Source organism: Lissotriton helveticus, chromosome 5_1 (assembly GCF_964261635.1).
Source record: "Lissotriton helveticus chromosome 5_1, aLisHel1.1, whole genome shotgun sequence".
NCBI classification, from domain to species: domain Eukaryota; kingdom Metazoa; phylum Chordata; class Amphibia; order Caudata; family Salamandridae; genus Lissotriton; species Lissotriton helveticus.
Genome location: NC_136065.1, coordinates 1,642,661,214 through 1,642,676,601, shown reverse-complemented (window position 1 = coordinate 1,642,676,601; position 15,388 = coordinate 1,642,661,214). Strand labels below are relative to the sequence as shown.

General features: G+C 43.7%; 1 long non-coding RNA gene across 1 annotated transcript in view; it reads right to left on the bottom strand.

The window, feature by feature from the left end:
* Nucleotides 1-334: 334 nt before the first annotated feature.
* LOC144753750 (uncharacterized) overlaps nucleotides 335-15,388 on the bottom strand; it is a 140,573-nt gene continuing 125,519 nt past the window's right edge. The window contains exon 2 of the long non-coding RNA XR_013594508.1: nucleotides 335-2,650. This is a non-coding gene — a long non-coding RNA (uncharacterized LOC144753750). The remainder of the gene's footprint in view (nucleotides 2,651-15,388) is intronic.

Here is a 15,388-nt window from a genome sequence, read left to right as displayed (position 1 = left end):
ATTTCAGAAAATATGTTTCTTAACTGCTTCAATGGCAGCTGATCGTAATCCATGAGGCAGATTTCTGGACATATACTCGGCTAATGTTTGCTTTGCTTTTCCTCAAAAGGTATTTTAAAGAGTTAATATTCTGTATTGAACAGCTGTGAGTAAATGGAAATAATTCCTTCTGAATGTAGTGAAATGCAATGTTAATTTAGCATAAGGACAACCATAACATTTTAAAGTGTTGTAGCTTTCCTGGATGTTAAACATACAATTGTTTTCTCTGTGACAAAAGGAAAATTGAATTTTCACCATTGTGGTTATTACATAATATTAAATAATTCTTCTCTGTACCATATTTTTATTTTTGAAGTTTCGCAAAGTTGTTTGGCAGTTATTCTACAAACAAGTATGCTGACACAGCACTCTCAAAACAATACCACTGTGAGTTCCAGTTGCCCTTCTTTTTTATCATACTTATTTTTCTTTTTATTCCAGTTTTTGCCTATGTTCAGGATAGTGGTATGCTAAATTCCCGTACCTTGTGTTGTTACTTATCCTCTTCAGTTCTGTTTGAAGTACATTTAGCATTCCCACAATAGTTTTGCAATGTTATCATTTTCTCACAATTATGTTTTTTGCATAAAGAAGTTAACATTCTTCTTTGTGTAAAATTACATCTATGCATTTAAAATTTTATTTACACAAGTATAAATATATTTGATAGCCTATTGAATATTTTCAAATATTTTCTTTGACTTTCTTTGATATAGTGATATACATTACTGTCACCTGATTTCTTTACTTGGCACAACCTGATCCATTTTTTCTTCCATTAGCTGTGACAACTGTTTAGTCAGCTGTCTAATTGACAGTTTAGATTGTTCAACACATGTCAATTACATTTTCTTTTTAAATCTTACATTGTGGTTTTTATTAGTAATTTATTCTTGTCATTTTTTTATTAAAAAGGCAAATGTAATATTTTTTTGATTTTTATTCTGATCCTTTTTCATATAGTTTTTTTTTTTTTTACAATTTAATGTTAGTTACCCTTTCCGGTGATTTCTACTACAATTAAACTCGTATGTATAATTCATGTTAGATTACATTTGTGGAATGATAACACCTAGAATCACTGAAACTATACCAGGGTGCTTTGTGGTACACATATACCACAACACACCCCGTTGTACTGCCATGGAGAGCCAGACTACTTTTAATCTAAATTGCCTAACCCGGGCCCTCAATCCAGCCCATTGCAGAGATTTATGATTTTGCTCTTTAGCATTACCACAAAATGTACAATGAACAGAAGCAGAAATAATGCATACTTTCTCTTAGGACACAAACACCCAATTCTAAATACAAAAAACGATGAATCCTTTAGCAGGTAGAAAATGACTTCAGTTCATTAGAACATAAAAGAAACTACAGATTTTTTTTTTAAAGTAATAATAACAAGTGCAGTATGTGAAGAGTCTTCGTTTTATGATAGTCCTTCACCTCTCCTTCCAATACAGAAACAGACTGGCAGCCAGTCGAAGGTGTTTGTAAGCATCTACAGTCGCATCTTTGCTGAGCAGGACATATACCAGTGGGTTCACAATGTTCCCCAGGGTCGTTAAGCCGAGGGTGATCTGGATATACAGTAATATAGATGCCTCGAGCCTGCAGAGCTCTGCTTGGTTGTTGATATTGATGATTTCCATTAGGTGCTTGTAGAAGCTGGTGACCTGGTAGGGCCCCATGATCAAGAAAAATGTCACAACAGTTAAGATTGTCAAAACAAAGATCCTTTTTTTCTCCTCCGGTGGAATAGACTCCACCTTTCTCAGCTTCAGAAGGATGCTGCTGTAAAAAAAAACACCATTAGGAGTGATGGAACAACAAAAGAAAGCCACACTGTGGATAATTTAAAGATTGTATAGTTCTTTCCAGTGGGATAGCCCTCATAGCACAATGTGGAGTTCTTGTGAACAGGGTCATTCCTCAAGATGATGTACCCAAGGGCGCACAACAGAGCTACTAACACCCAGGCACAAACACTGATTTGAGCAGCTCTCAGCAGAGTGTTCCAGCTGCGGTACCTCATCATGTGGACCACCCCAATGTACCTTTCCAAGGCTATGAGGCAAAGGAAGCCTTGCTTGGTATAGAGGTTGGTGACAAAGCCCAGGCCCACAGAAGCACAGGCTGCTGAGCCCATATCCCAGACGCGACTATGTTGGAAGTAGTAAATCCAAAATGGCAGTGTGATGAGTTGCAGGAGTTCCGCCAGAGCCATGTTGGTCATGTATACAAAGAGCACTATTTTCCTTCGGAACCCTGAGATGAGGACCCACAACGCAAGGCAGTTGAGTGGAAGTCCGATTGCCAAAACCAAAGAGTACAGGATGGTTAGAAAAACATCAGCAGTGGCAAAATCCAAGTCACAGGAGGTCACGTTAAAAGAATTCATGCTTTAAATGTCAGAACAGATGCGATGTAGCTTGTAGTTCTGTATGTATTGATTAATTGAAGTTCTGCAAGGCTTCTTTTTGAAGTGGATGCTTTTAAGTGCAGTCTGCCAATGCAATACAGCTGGGTGTTCTTATTTCAAAATCCCATTCAAGCTTTGCCTTGATGGTGTTTAATTATGAGAACTTTTCCCCAACGAAAGAACCTGCATGAAAGAAGAGAGGAAATAGGAGGAGGAATATTAACTGCCTTTGAAACTCTTTGTACATATGCATGCACCATCAACCCATGTGGCCATCCAAAACAAATAATATACCGAAGTTCTCATCACCAAGAGTAAATTCCCATAAGAAACGTGACCAGTAAATGAAATCAGCTTTCCGCAAAGTCTCGCTGAATTTGATAAAGACTATAATGATGCATTGGTTACCAAACTTGTGGAAATGTTTTTTAAAGCCTTAACTTTCTGTATCCAGTCTTTGGCCACTCATCACTCTGCTTCATAAACCTAACAAACCATATGCTGACCAGTGATCCTATCGCCTATTCACTCCAATAAGTACCAATAATAGGTTGCCGGCAGCAAGAACGAAACTAACTCCAGTAAAAGCCAATATTGATCTTTCCGGCTCAGCCTCATTTCATTTCAGGATTCGCAACACAGTAAATGTACCATGCACAAGATCGGTGTAGGGAATTATCTTCTCACTAGGGAAATTCCTAAGTAGTGCCACACTTGCTGGATTCAGGACTTTTGAAGTGATTTACAAACCTCTTACACTGTAGAGTAGGAGGTTTAAATAGGGTTGTCACCCATTCACTACTTTTTGCTGTGTCCATACTGCCCCTTAACTCTCTCAGTCTGCAACAAGCATATACACAGAGGTATTAAACCCATCGGCATGACTCAATAGTATAATCATATACTGATACTCTGTTATGGAGTCTTGAAAACACTGATAATAATACACTCCCCAATGTGGATAAACATGGAAAGTTAAGAATTACAAGTTGTCTCTTCTCGGATGCAACAGACTAGCACAAATACTCCACAAAATGGGGTATGGTCCACTCATAGGTCTAGTAACATTACTATCAGAAGAATTACAGAGTCACACTTGAACTGCTGAAAGTCATGGTACCCACCTAGGTCGCATTACATGTAGCCTTGATGGTCCTTGGTTAATTATTTAGGGACCTACGCTCTGCTCCACTTTCCCTCACTTTCATTGACATCTGCTGATCCTTCTTCATGATCTGAGTGACCTTGCGTTTTCAGATCCTGAGACCTTTCACTGATGGCTCAATGCGCTAAATAGTGAATTCACTATTAAGAGCACCTCTACCTTTGGTTTTAGGAAGGACAATTACTTAAGGGTTTACTATGTTCTATAGGGTGATACAACTCATGATGATAATAGGTATAGCATAACATAGCTTAGTTGCTACTAGAACAAATACTTTGAAAAATTATCAAGAAATCTGTAATGCTTCCCCACATAACCTTGATTTACTCTTTAGAACCCACATCATCTTGCCCATACATTGGAACCAGCATTTGTCATTCTTAGGGTATGTATACAGTCCTGAGGAAACCTGTTAATTAATAATAGATTATTCTTTTTATTTATAGGCATTGTTTTTGCAACACACTAATGCAACCAGTGGAAGCTGCAGAGTAGAGGATAGCCAAGGAAGAAAGGAAGAAAGAACCATATACCAGGTTGACAAGTCATTCAGGTACAAGTTGTTGGTGGAAAACGTAGGTTTCAGGCATTTGTTATACTAAGTGATGTCTGACGATGCTAAGGGGCCAATTACGAGTCTGGCAAGCCTCGGACCACCAGACTCATGGTGTGGTGCCGGTGTTGGTCTTGCCACCACCACATTACGACCATAGTGGTGGTGCCGCCCTGGGTCTGCTGAGACCGCCATTCCCAGGCAGTGGTGTGGTGGTCCTGATGCATCTATATGCTTGGTGGAACTGCCGTGATCCCGCCAAGCATATAAGGCGTTTCCTCTCTGCCAGGGTTTTTATTTCGGTTCCTTCTCCATGAAAACCCTGACGAAAAGGAAACCAAGGGGTCCCTAAAGGGCCCCCTTGTGCCTCATGCCCATGGATGCACACAGGAGGGCACATATGTTATGTTGTTATTGTTATTGTTAGGTAGTTTTATAAAGTGCGCAGCTGCCCCAGCAAAGGGGTGTCCCGGCGCCGACATATGTGTCCCCCTGTGTGCAAGCACAGATGTTCCAGCACATTGTGAACTTTTCAGTCCATGCCGTGCTGGAACTGTTTTTGAAGTTCCCATGGCGGTGCCTATTTTATAGGTACCGCCATGGGAACGCCATAGGAATCGTCCGCTAATGACTAAAAAAGTAATTATAGGGCGGACAGTTTTCATGCGGGTTTGGAGGTGCGGCGGCTGAGCGGTCCCGCCACAGCACCATCAAACCCGTAAGAGGCAATGGATGGGTGTTCTAGCTCATACTGTGTAGTAATCTTCCCCAATATCATTTGAATCTCTAAACTAAAAGTGGTTTACTGCTTTAAGCCCTTTTATGACCTTTCACGTCCATAGTTGCTTAAATACCTTGCTGTTTGAATGTTTATGTTTTTTTCTTTGGATATCGCCCTCACATGCAAGGTGCGTGTGTGTGTGCTTGTGTGCGTGTGTGTGTGTGTGTGTGTGTGTGTGTGTGCGCGCACGCATCCCCCTCTTTCAGTAAAGGTCATTATAAGACCCAGAGAACCCTGAGATCCTCAAATGCAAATCTGCTGAGGCCTCCTCCCTTTAGACTAAAAACTCGAGGTGGAAAGTCCTTCACGGTGTTAGGCACCAAAGCCTGGAACCAACTGCCAACCTATCTCTGTTTCATTGATGCAGAAGAAAAATTAAAATAATATTTAAAGACCTTGCTCAGATGCACTCTGCCACGCCCTTATTTATATTGATCCATCTAGGTTTCCATTAGGGTTCACAGTGTTCCATAGCATAGCGCTAATTACGAGTGGCAGTGCTCTTTAGAAATGCAACATTTATTCAAAGTGAATTGCATATAAATTTCATAGTTTTCAAATTAAATATATATAACGTAATACAAAAAAGTGTAGGGGTTATAGACTTTTTAGAGTGAGCTGCAAAATCGAGCTTTAAAATCTCTCAGCTGAATTGCCTATTACACTCTGCATTATGGTCTGATTTAGCAGGTAACAAACCAACGGGATCATTTAGATTTTTCCCAGTCTTAGTTACCCTTGCTGTTGTCCTGAGTATTGGCTAATGGGACAGTTTGGACAGTGTACTTCGTGCAGAGCTGGTCTAAACATGAGAGCCACTGACTGTGAATTCGATATTGGCTTCCTAAGACACAAACCTAAGAAAGTCTCCCTGCCTCTCACTCCCAGAGAATTTGGAGCTTTAACTGTCATAGAACCTGGGCTGTTGGCTGGTTCAGCTAAATTTGCTCTAAATGAAATTCTTCAACTTAATTATGGCCCGCGATGGAAACCTTGACGGACAGGATAGAGAGATGGCTGAAATTACCTCTGACAATGGCGGGGAGAATCGCCCTAATTAAACTGGTGGTTCTAGCGCAATTTTAATATGTATTTCAAAACATTCCAATATCCTTAAATAAGAATTTTTTCGCCACTCTTCGAACGCACTTAATACGGTTGGTATGAGGGGAAACAGCCCACGGTCAGATGGGAAGTTATGACACAACCTTATGAAAGGGGTGGGTTTGGTATCCCCAATTTCCAAATTTACTATTTGGTCACCCAATGCAGTTTCTCTAGACAATGGTTACAAGCTGACTCTCGTATACTTATCTTCGCCCAGAAGCTGACATTTCTTACCCTACTCCATTGTCTGCTCTGCTGCCAGTGGGTCTAGCTAGGGACCCACAAGATCTTCAAACGCTGTCAACGACTAGCTGGGCCTGGAAGCAATTGACCCGTACAACCGGGATGCAGCTTCTTTATTCTTCCTCGCTCCTACTATCTGGGAGCCTCCCCAGAAGAGAGCGGTAGAGCGCACTTTGTCTAAATATAATTTGGCTGCATTTGGTGATATGTTCCCGGACGGCCATATATACTCTAGGACAGAAGATATTCGCTTTAGAGATGGCACCTTCATGGATCAATTCACGCTTTGCAGATTGCAAAGAGCCTTTAGATCACAGTTACGTAGTTATCCTATAGAGCCCCCGGACTTCCCACCCAGGCCCGGTTCTAGCGGGTGGGCCGGGTGGGCCAGGCCCACCCAAATATGAGCCTGGCCCACCCAAGCAGGAGCCTTGGCCCTCGCAGTGAGGGCTTGAGGCAGGCGCGCAACGGCATTGTGTTCAAAGGGCTGTCTGTGTGTCTGTGCGCCCGGTTCAGACAGCTTCCCGAGACAGTTTTTGAGATGATCGCGCACCCGAGTACTTCACAGGGCATTAAAGACCATTTACATATTAACGAGGCGTTATTTATTTTTTCATCCTTTCATCTCTGCACGGCGAAAGGCAACAAATCCTTTCTTTGACATGAGTAACCTTTGCCTCCTGTCCTGCTGCGTTTATATTTCTTTTTCTATGCAGCGCAGGAGAAAAGAAGTTTGTTTATTTCTATTCACCTTTCCAAACCCCTGCAGTGGCTTATCACATCAGGCTGTGACACAAAGTTTGACTACTGGAGTAGGTAAGAGAATGTGTTACTACATTATTTTCTTTTTTAAATCTACGCAGGCCCAGCAGGACACATACTTCGTGTGTGCTCCATTTAAACAGTTTTTATCATTATCATGGCTAATGCAGGACAACAATAAGACAATAAAAAATGCCCAGATAATGCTGGTGATTAATGATCCTGCTGGAGAGCAATCATTTTTCTGTTAGTAGTTTTTAAATGCAGATGAACTATATTTTTTATTTGGATAGCTCAGTGGGTTATTGCCTTTGTCACAGAGATCCTTGTGTTACTTGCAGTTCAGAAGTTACAATCCTATCATAGGACGGTGACCTATGAACTGTCACCAAAGAGCTGCATACAAACATGAATGGTATAGTTAGGACTTCGCTTTTTTTGTTTTGTGATATAGTTAGAACTTCCCCAGTCTTTCATTATTCTAATGTTGGTAAAATGAGTATGTTTGGACAGATACACATTTTTATCAGTAAATCTGACCCCCATGGAAAACTCTTTAAATCCTAAGGTTGTGTTTTCCCAGACCAAACCCTCTTAAAATATACTGCCCACCAGTATGGATGACATGTGATTCCTACACCTTGTAATCCTCATTGGCTTTTGTGACATTCCCTGTAGACAGATTTACATACTTTCATGATTGATTGTCTCTGTATAATGTGTGCGTGGTGTAAAGTACTGACATACACTACACTGAAATGAGTAGCGCTATACAACAAATGAAATGCATATGAGAGAGGGGCTACGTAAAGATGAGGGGCGCTGCTGGAGGGTGGCAGTGAGGGAATCTGAAGAGGAGGTAGTGGGAGGGGCAATGGAGCGATGAGGGGCACTGTTGGAGGGTGGCAGTGAGGGAATCCGAGGAAGAGGTCATGACGTGGAGGGAGGAGCTAGGGAGAGATGACGGGCACTGATGGAGGGTGGTAGTGAGGGAGTCTGAGGAGGAGGTCATGAGGGGGAGGGGCTCCAGAGAGATGAGGGGCACTGGTGGAGGGTGGCAGTGAGGGAATCCGAGGAAGAAGTCAATAGGGAGGCCATGGAGGGATGAGGAGCACTGTTGGAAGGTGGTAGTAAAGGTATTTATGGAGAAAGAGGTTATTGGCAATGCACCAAAAAAGACTTACGCATCAGCGCTGAAGCCGGCGCTGTCATGGCCTTTCTGTTTTTGTTTATTTAATTAGCAGTCGGGCCATAAGGACTACTGCGGAACATACCTTGAAGTGTGTGCTAATTATATTTACTGCCATATTCAATGTTTTAAGAAGGTGATTTTACTAATGTTTTTACCGGGAATAATGAAAGTGGAGCCTGATGGTACCTGATATGGGGCTGGGGCCCAAGGTCATCTGTGAGATAGGCGCACTGGAGAGGAGTAATGGATAATCAAGCCTGTAAGGGAGTGCGTTGCGGAGTCCGTGGTCAGGTGCAGGTAGTAATGAAGAGGGATTCTGCCTGAAAGCTTGCACAGAGTATAAGCCCAAGAAATGTTACTTGCCTGATACTTCCACCTCAGAAACCTCCTCTTACCATCAAAGGAACATTACATGGGAAAAACACGTTTTGAGAGTGATAACATTAAATAGAGATTTGGAAAAGAGTGAGTTTTACTGGGCTTTGTACGACTAAGAAGAGATCAAGGAGGGCCCTGAAGCAGGCCTGCCTAGACATATATGCGACAAATTAAGCCCGCAGCGGCCCACCCAAATAAAAATTCCTGGAGCCGGGCCTGTTCCCACCACTGACGTTACTTATTAAGGACACTGAAGGGTGACACTTAATGTCCCAAATGTACTAATCTTCAATTGCACTACTCCCACCCAAGGACGACAAGACACGTTCGGCGTGGGAAACAGACTTAGGACAACCTATAACCGACTACATTTGGGGTTACAGCTGCGAACAAACGTGCAAAGTCTCCTTCAATCACAAACATAAAGTATTGCATTTTAAGTACATTAGGCGGCCATGTATTACATCAGCCAGAGTGCACCGCATGGACTCGGCACGCACACACACCTGCCCTAAGTGAAACTCCCAGATGGCTGATTTGGCACACATGACTTTGACATGTGGGGGGATAGCTAGATTCTAGGTAGAGGTGTTTGACGATTCATCACGAATGGTAGAAATCCCCATCCCACCCTCACCATTAATGGCTTTATTGGGATATGTAAAGACCCTCCCAAGATCTGTATGCCGCTTCTGTGCACTAGCGCTGCTGCTAGCAAAAAGAGAAGTAGCGTTGAAATGGGGAAGCCAGTACTTGCCAAAGGTGAAGGATTGGTTGTTTAGCATGTCATATTGTAATACGAACAGTGAGGTGTATGCACAGCTGCAACCCCCGAGGTCACGGCCTTTAGACATATGACAACCATACAAGTCATACTTGTGAAACTACATTAACCTCTGTGGGCTCGCAGACAGATCTTGACCTACCAGAGGGAAGCCCCTAGAGGAGATGTGAAGGGACTAGTCAAGGTGCAGGGAAGGTTGGGCGAGACGTCAGATGTGGTTTCTCTTTCGTACACTAGGACGTCAAAAACTGCATAATGCATCAATTGTAATGTATGTATGTGATTCGACTAACACTACCATGCTTGTTTGCTTTTGTTTTGGTTTTTGTTGTGGGACAATATAAATAAAACTTTTAAAAAAATAAAAAATGTGCTTAAATTTATGCCTTGGGTAATTATAACTTGTGCTAAGAAGAGTTGTCTTTGGAGGACTCTTCAAGAAGACTGGGGAAATGGATCTATGGGTCAATGTGTCGTGAGGAGTCCAAGCCAAGATCCTTCATGTTGTGTCCCTGCTGAGATTCAGGACTACAGGCTTTCCCCTATCTTTTCATGGTCTTTTTCCCAGAGTCAGAGGGGCACTCAGATGAGAAACCTGAAAACAGCACACACGGCAAGTGGCAGCCTGATCTATCTAGGCAGCGGGGTACAGGCAGAATCCTATAGTGTGCCCAACTCCTGCTTGTAAACAAGATAGATGTGCTCCACTGTGGGCATGGGGAGCCCGGCTGCACAGTGCGAAAAGGAATAACCGGGCATATTTACAAGGAATTGTCAGAGTGCGGCGCTGCAACAAATTTGGCAGAACAGCGCTCTGACATTTCCAAAACGCAGGGATGCACAGTATTTACAACAACACAGTGCACCCCTGTGTTTCGCCTAGCGCAGGCGCTAAAATGTGCTGCTTATCGCGAACGCAAGCACCTTTGCACCATAGTCCAAGGGTGCCTGTGTTGCAGGGAATGATTGTTTATTTGCAGAAAAGTTTTCCTTCCTGCACATAAATAATCAATAATGGTGATTTGTTACTTGTATGTGTGCTGCAGAATGCAGCACACATAAAAGTAGAAAATCATCATTATTTAATGATTGTTTATGTATAGGAAAGGACACCTTCCTGCACATAAATAATCATTCATGACATTTTGCTCTTTCTCGTGCAAAACCGAGGAGAAACGAAAATATTTCTCCTCGTTTCACCATTCTAACGCCTGATTTTGCATGGCGATAATTGTTGGCGCTGCCTTGGATTTACACATCCTTGTAAATCTGAGGCAGCATCAAAGAGCAATGGGTGTTGCGGTGGAGCACCCACAGCAACATCCATTGCATGTCCCTTTCACGCAAAGTGATGCGTGTAAAAGGCCATACTTACAAGGCAGCGTTAAGCCACAAAAAGTGGCTTAACACAGCTTTGTAAATATGGAGAAAGGCATAGCGCCACCAGAACGTCGCTAAAAGTGCCACTCTGGCGGCGCTATTCCCTTGTAAATATACCCCAAATGATTCTGGTGATGCCCCCGTGTATCCTGACAAAGGTAATTATTTGAAGGGTGTGGGAACGGGTGGGAGTGGAGAGGCAGCAGGAGTGAGTAGGAACCTGACCATGGAGAGGAAGTGGGAGGTGTCCATGAGGACTGCGTCCTCAAAGAAGAGCCTGCACAGCAGGGTCATAATATAGGGTACCACATTCCCGCACAAGTGAGGCTGAACAGGATATACCCGAGTAGGTCATCTGCATGCCCGAAATGTAAGAGTCCAGATACCTCATTGGGATATTTGGAGGCAGTAGTGACCAGATTATGGCTTGTGTCGGCCACTGGTATAGAGACCTCTAACAAACACAGGGGTTTATTTACAAGTCCCTTGCACCACTTTTGCGTCATTAGGTCTCACCTGAGCCAGCGCGCATGCGCTGCTCTGTGAGGCTTCTAGTAAGGTCTTTTAACTCGGAGCACACGCTTGTGCGTGTGCTTTTTTTTCTCACACGAGGCCTTTGCGTGTGTCTTTCTAAGAAAGAAAGACAGCACGCAATTGGCCAAAGGCAGGTGCATGTCCCGCCTTCTCTCTCTCCTGGTCTAGGGCTTGCGAGAGCGAGCATCAGCGCCATCGGTTTCCAATTATCGCGCCCACGTCTCGCGTTCTCGTTAATTGGAAACACATGGCGCTCGCGCTGGCCCTGGCTTTTTTCCCCTTTCAATGGCAGTCGCTTCACTTTTGTGGCTGCTTGTTCTTCCAAGGAGGTAGCGTGTGTGCTTTTGGTGTCGGTGCGCATGCTTTCATGTTTCATCACCTCGCAGCTGTATCAGCTTCTCCTTACTTTATTAATTGAACACGAGCGGCCAGTCTTATGCAGGGATTAGCTCAGATCAGAGCGACCACTGCCAGGCAGATACTTAATACCTGAGACTTGTAACGTAGATCACAAGAATGTGGCGGAGGGCAAGGCTTGCAAAATGAAAAAGAAACGCATTATCTCTCATCGGACTAATAAATTCAACTGGATTTTTAAGTGATAAAGGGGGAGATCAGCGCCTGGCAAACTTTCTTACACATCTCTTGGACCCCTGCTAAGATCCTCACCCTTGCATATGGACCCCTTGCCGGCTCAATCGGTGTTTATTTTAAAGACATTAACAGCTACATCCAGCAAGCTTTTTTTGTGTGCATGCCACATCGTGCTGCACTCATGTCACGTGACCTTCTAAATTACACCTTATTTCAAGAAATCAGTTAATGTCAGCGATCAGTGGCGTTTTATTTGTGTTACCACGCACCACCAAGGGAGACTGACCTTTCAAGCCACAGAAGCACATACATTATGCACTCTGCAATCCCTTTGTGAGGAGCAGTCAACGAGCTGGCAGTGAGTGCACCAGAAACATCTTTGAAGCGGGGACTGTGCATAGGCCAGCATAGAAAAATAAGAATGATTTTGGGAACACGGTCAGTTGACAGGACTGGTGTAAGAATGAAGAACTCTTACTTTTAATGTTTACTGGATGCACTGATCAAAATGCAGCCCAGCGCGTTCTTGTGGTGTAAAATCCCAGCCTAGTATATTCATTGTATAGAATACAATGTCCTGAAAGGTAAAAGTCAGTAGACAGTTATACATAGCATGCACATAGCATTGCTGAAGTAGACAAGAAGGAGATTATTCATTATTTATTTTTTAAGTAAAAAGACAGTTCGTCATTTTTAGGGAATGGCATTCATTTCATGGTTGGAATAATACAGTTGGGAACAGCACTGCATTAAATGTATTGACAACCGCAAAAAAAAACTTGGTGCAACAACAAACGTGAATAAATAGTGCAAGTGGCGACGCAAGTGAAAGAAAAGAGAACAGCGTGGTCGGCGCACTTTGTGTGACGTGCAGATTATCTACAGTGAGTGGCTAAGGGCGGCGCATGTGACATAGTGATATCACATAGGACACAATTAATTTGTTAGGTTTGGAGCCACTAAGGAGAAGTGCGCCTATTGTTTAGGCTGTTGGGTCGACGGCGTTTCGATCCGTACCATTTCGGATCATCATCAGGACTGGTTGTCTGAATGAAGTGGTGCTGTGAAGAAAGGGAAGGAGTGTTAGGACGGGGAAGGAGGTGTGGGTGGGCGGAAGGTGACGGGACAGGGGGGAGCACTTGGGCGGGCTCAGGGTTACCTTTTGCCATCCTTGTAAATTCGGAATCTTGCGCAATCCTTGAAAAGAACACGTTGTTGCTATATTCAAGCTACCACCCACGTGGATTACGAGATGGTCTACCCTATGGACAATTCCTCCGAATCCGCCGCAACTGTAAATGGAAAAAAGATTATTTCAGGGAAGCGGACGTATTGACCGAGAAAATAATACATCGTGGCTACCCCAAACGGTTGGTCACAAGAGCAAAGAAAAGAGCGTGGTATTGCCACAGGGAACATCTTTTAATCACTCAACCCAAGAAACCAATGTCAAGGATCCCGTTTGTCTCAAAATTCAACCCCCATAGCAACAAAATAAACAAAATTATCAGAAGAAATAGGTCTTTGTTACGCTCTCATGAACAATTTAAAGATGAACCTTTGTTCTCATACCAACGAGGTAGCAATCTAGCCAACCATTTGGTACATGCCATAACCTGGCCACAAACCCAACAAGACAGGAACACCATCACAGCTGCTTGGGGCCTCGACCCTATAGTAGGACATTACAAATGCCAATCTTGCAGCGTTTGCTGTCTCACCACTAACACCAAAGATTTTGTTGCCAACGGTCGAACCTACAAGCTTAAAAAACACACGAATTGCAGATCACATAATGTAATCTACGCCATCAGATGCCCTTGCGACCTGATCTATATTGGACAAACGACACAAATGATCAAACAGCGTATCATCCAGCACAAGAGCCGCATCAACTGTAAAACCATGTCACTGTAGATAATCTGCACGTCACACACACAAAGTGCGCCGACCACGCTGTTCTCTTTTCTTTCACTTGCGTCGCCACTTGCACTATTTATTCACGTTTGTTGTTGCACCAAGTTTTTTTGCGGTTGTCAATACATTTAATGCAGTGCTGTTCCCAACTGTATTATTCCAACCATGAAATGAATGCCATTCCCTAAAAATGACGAACTGTCTTTTTACTTAAAAAATAAATAATGAATAATCTCCTTCTTGTCTACTTCAGCAATGCTATGTGCATGCTATGTATAACTGTCTACTGACTTTTACCTTTCAGGACATTGTGTTATAGTTGTAACTTCCTACCCAGTCCTGACCTGGTCTATGGGTTTTACTCCTGTCTTATCTACAACATTGTATAGAATAGCATTATTAAAACACTGTCATTCACTCCGTATAAGTTAAGATACACCAGAACATATTATAATGGCACGATTCTTTAAAAAAAAAAAAATATTTCCAGTACTTGTCAATTACCGTGTATGATGAGCAGCAACGCCCTGAGTTAAAATGTTTTTAAAAAGAACATTTAAAAATGGTGTGTTATAGCGTTCGGAGTCAACACATCAATAAATAATATATTTTGCGACTGTTTATAGAATGGTATACAATATAGGATCACTTTCTCTTGAAACAAGATGCCCACACTGACACTCACTTCTAATGTTCAGTAGAATCGGCAGTCAGGACACACTCCATCCTCGAGTCCAATAGCTAATAGTTGCAGGGCCACCTAAACTGTGTCCCTGTCCAGCAGTCCCCAGAGTCTCCCCCTCTACCTGGGGGGGGCGCTCACATAGTGGCAGTTGTGCAGTGCATCGGCTCCCGAGCCCTCTGGGCTGCTTCCAGTCTCTTAATGGCCCCAAGGGGACTTGCGGTGTCCCCCAAGTATATGGAGCACTCTGCACCTCTGTGTACAATGGTGGCTGTCCATCATCCTCTGTGCTCCCACCATCTACTCTGTGGCCCAGGCCAGCTTACAGGCCAACCAGCAGCCCCCCCTTAGTCACAGTGCTGCACTCCTCCATCCAATGCGGCTGTCCACGGCCCCCGCAGATGGCCATTTGAACGGGTGGCCCTTTGGTGGCATTTGGGCACAAATGCCACCCTACTGGCCAAGGGATGGACTCAGGAAGGAGCCCTTTGCCGTCGGCGCGCTAGGCGCGTCACTTCCGGCGGACAAGGGTCGGGGGAGGGTACTTATACCTTCCCCCCACCTCTCTGGTGTCCTCTTTGTGCCAGACATGCAGTCTCCCACCCTACCACTTACCCTGCATGGGGTTGGCAGGCAATGTACGTAGAACGTTGTAATGTTTTCTTTTTTCATTGCAGGCGGAGTTACAGGGCGATCTGGAAGCAGACGGGTACAGTAAGGGTACCTCTGCGGCAGACGGGTACAGCCAGGGTACCTCTGCGCGACACAGTAAGGGTGCCAGAGCCAAAGACCTGGAGCCTCAGGGCAGGGTCAGGGCCGGACTGGGAACTAAAACCGGCCCTGGCAAAG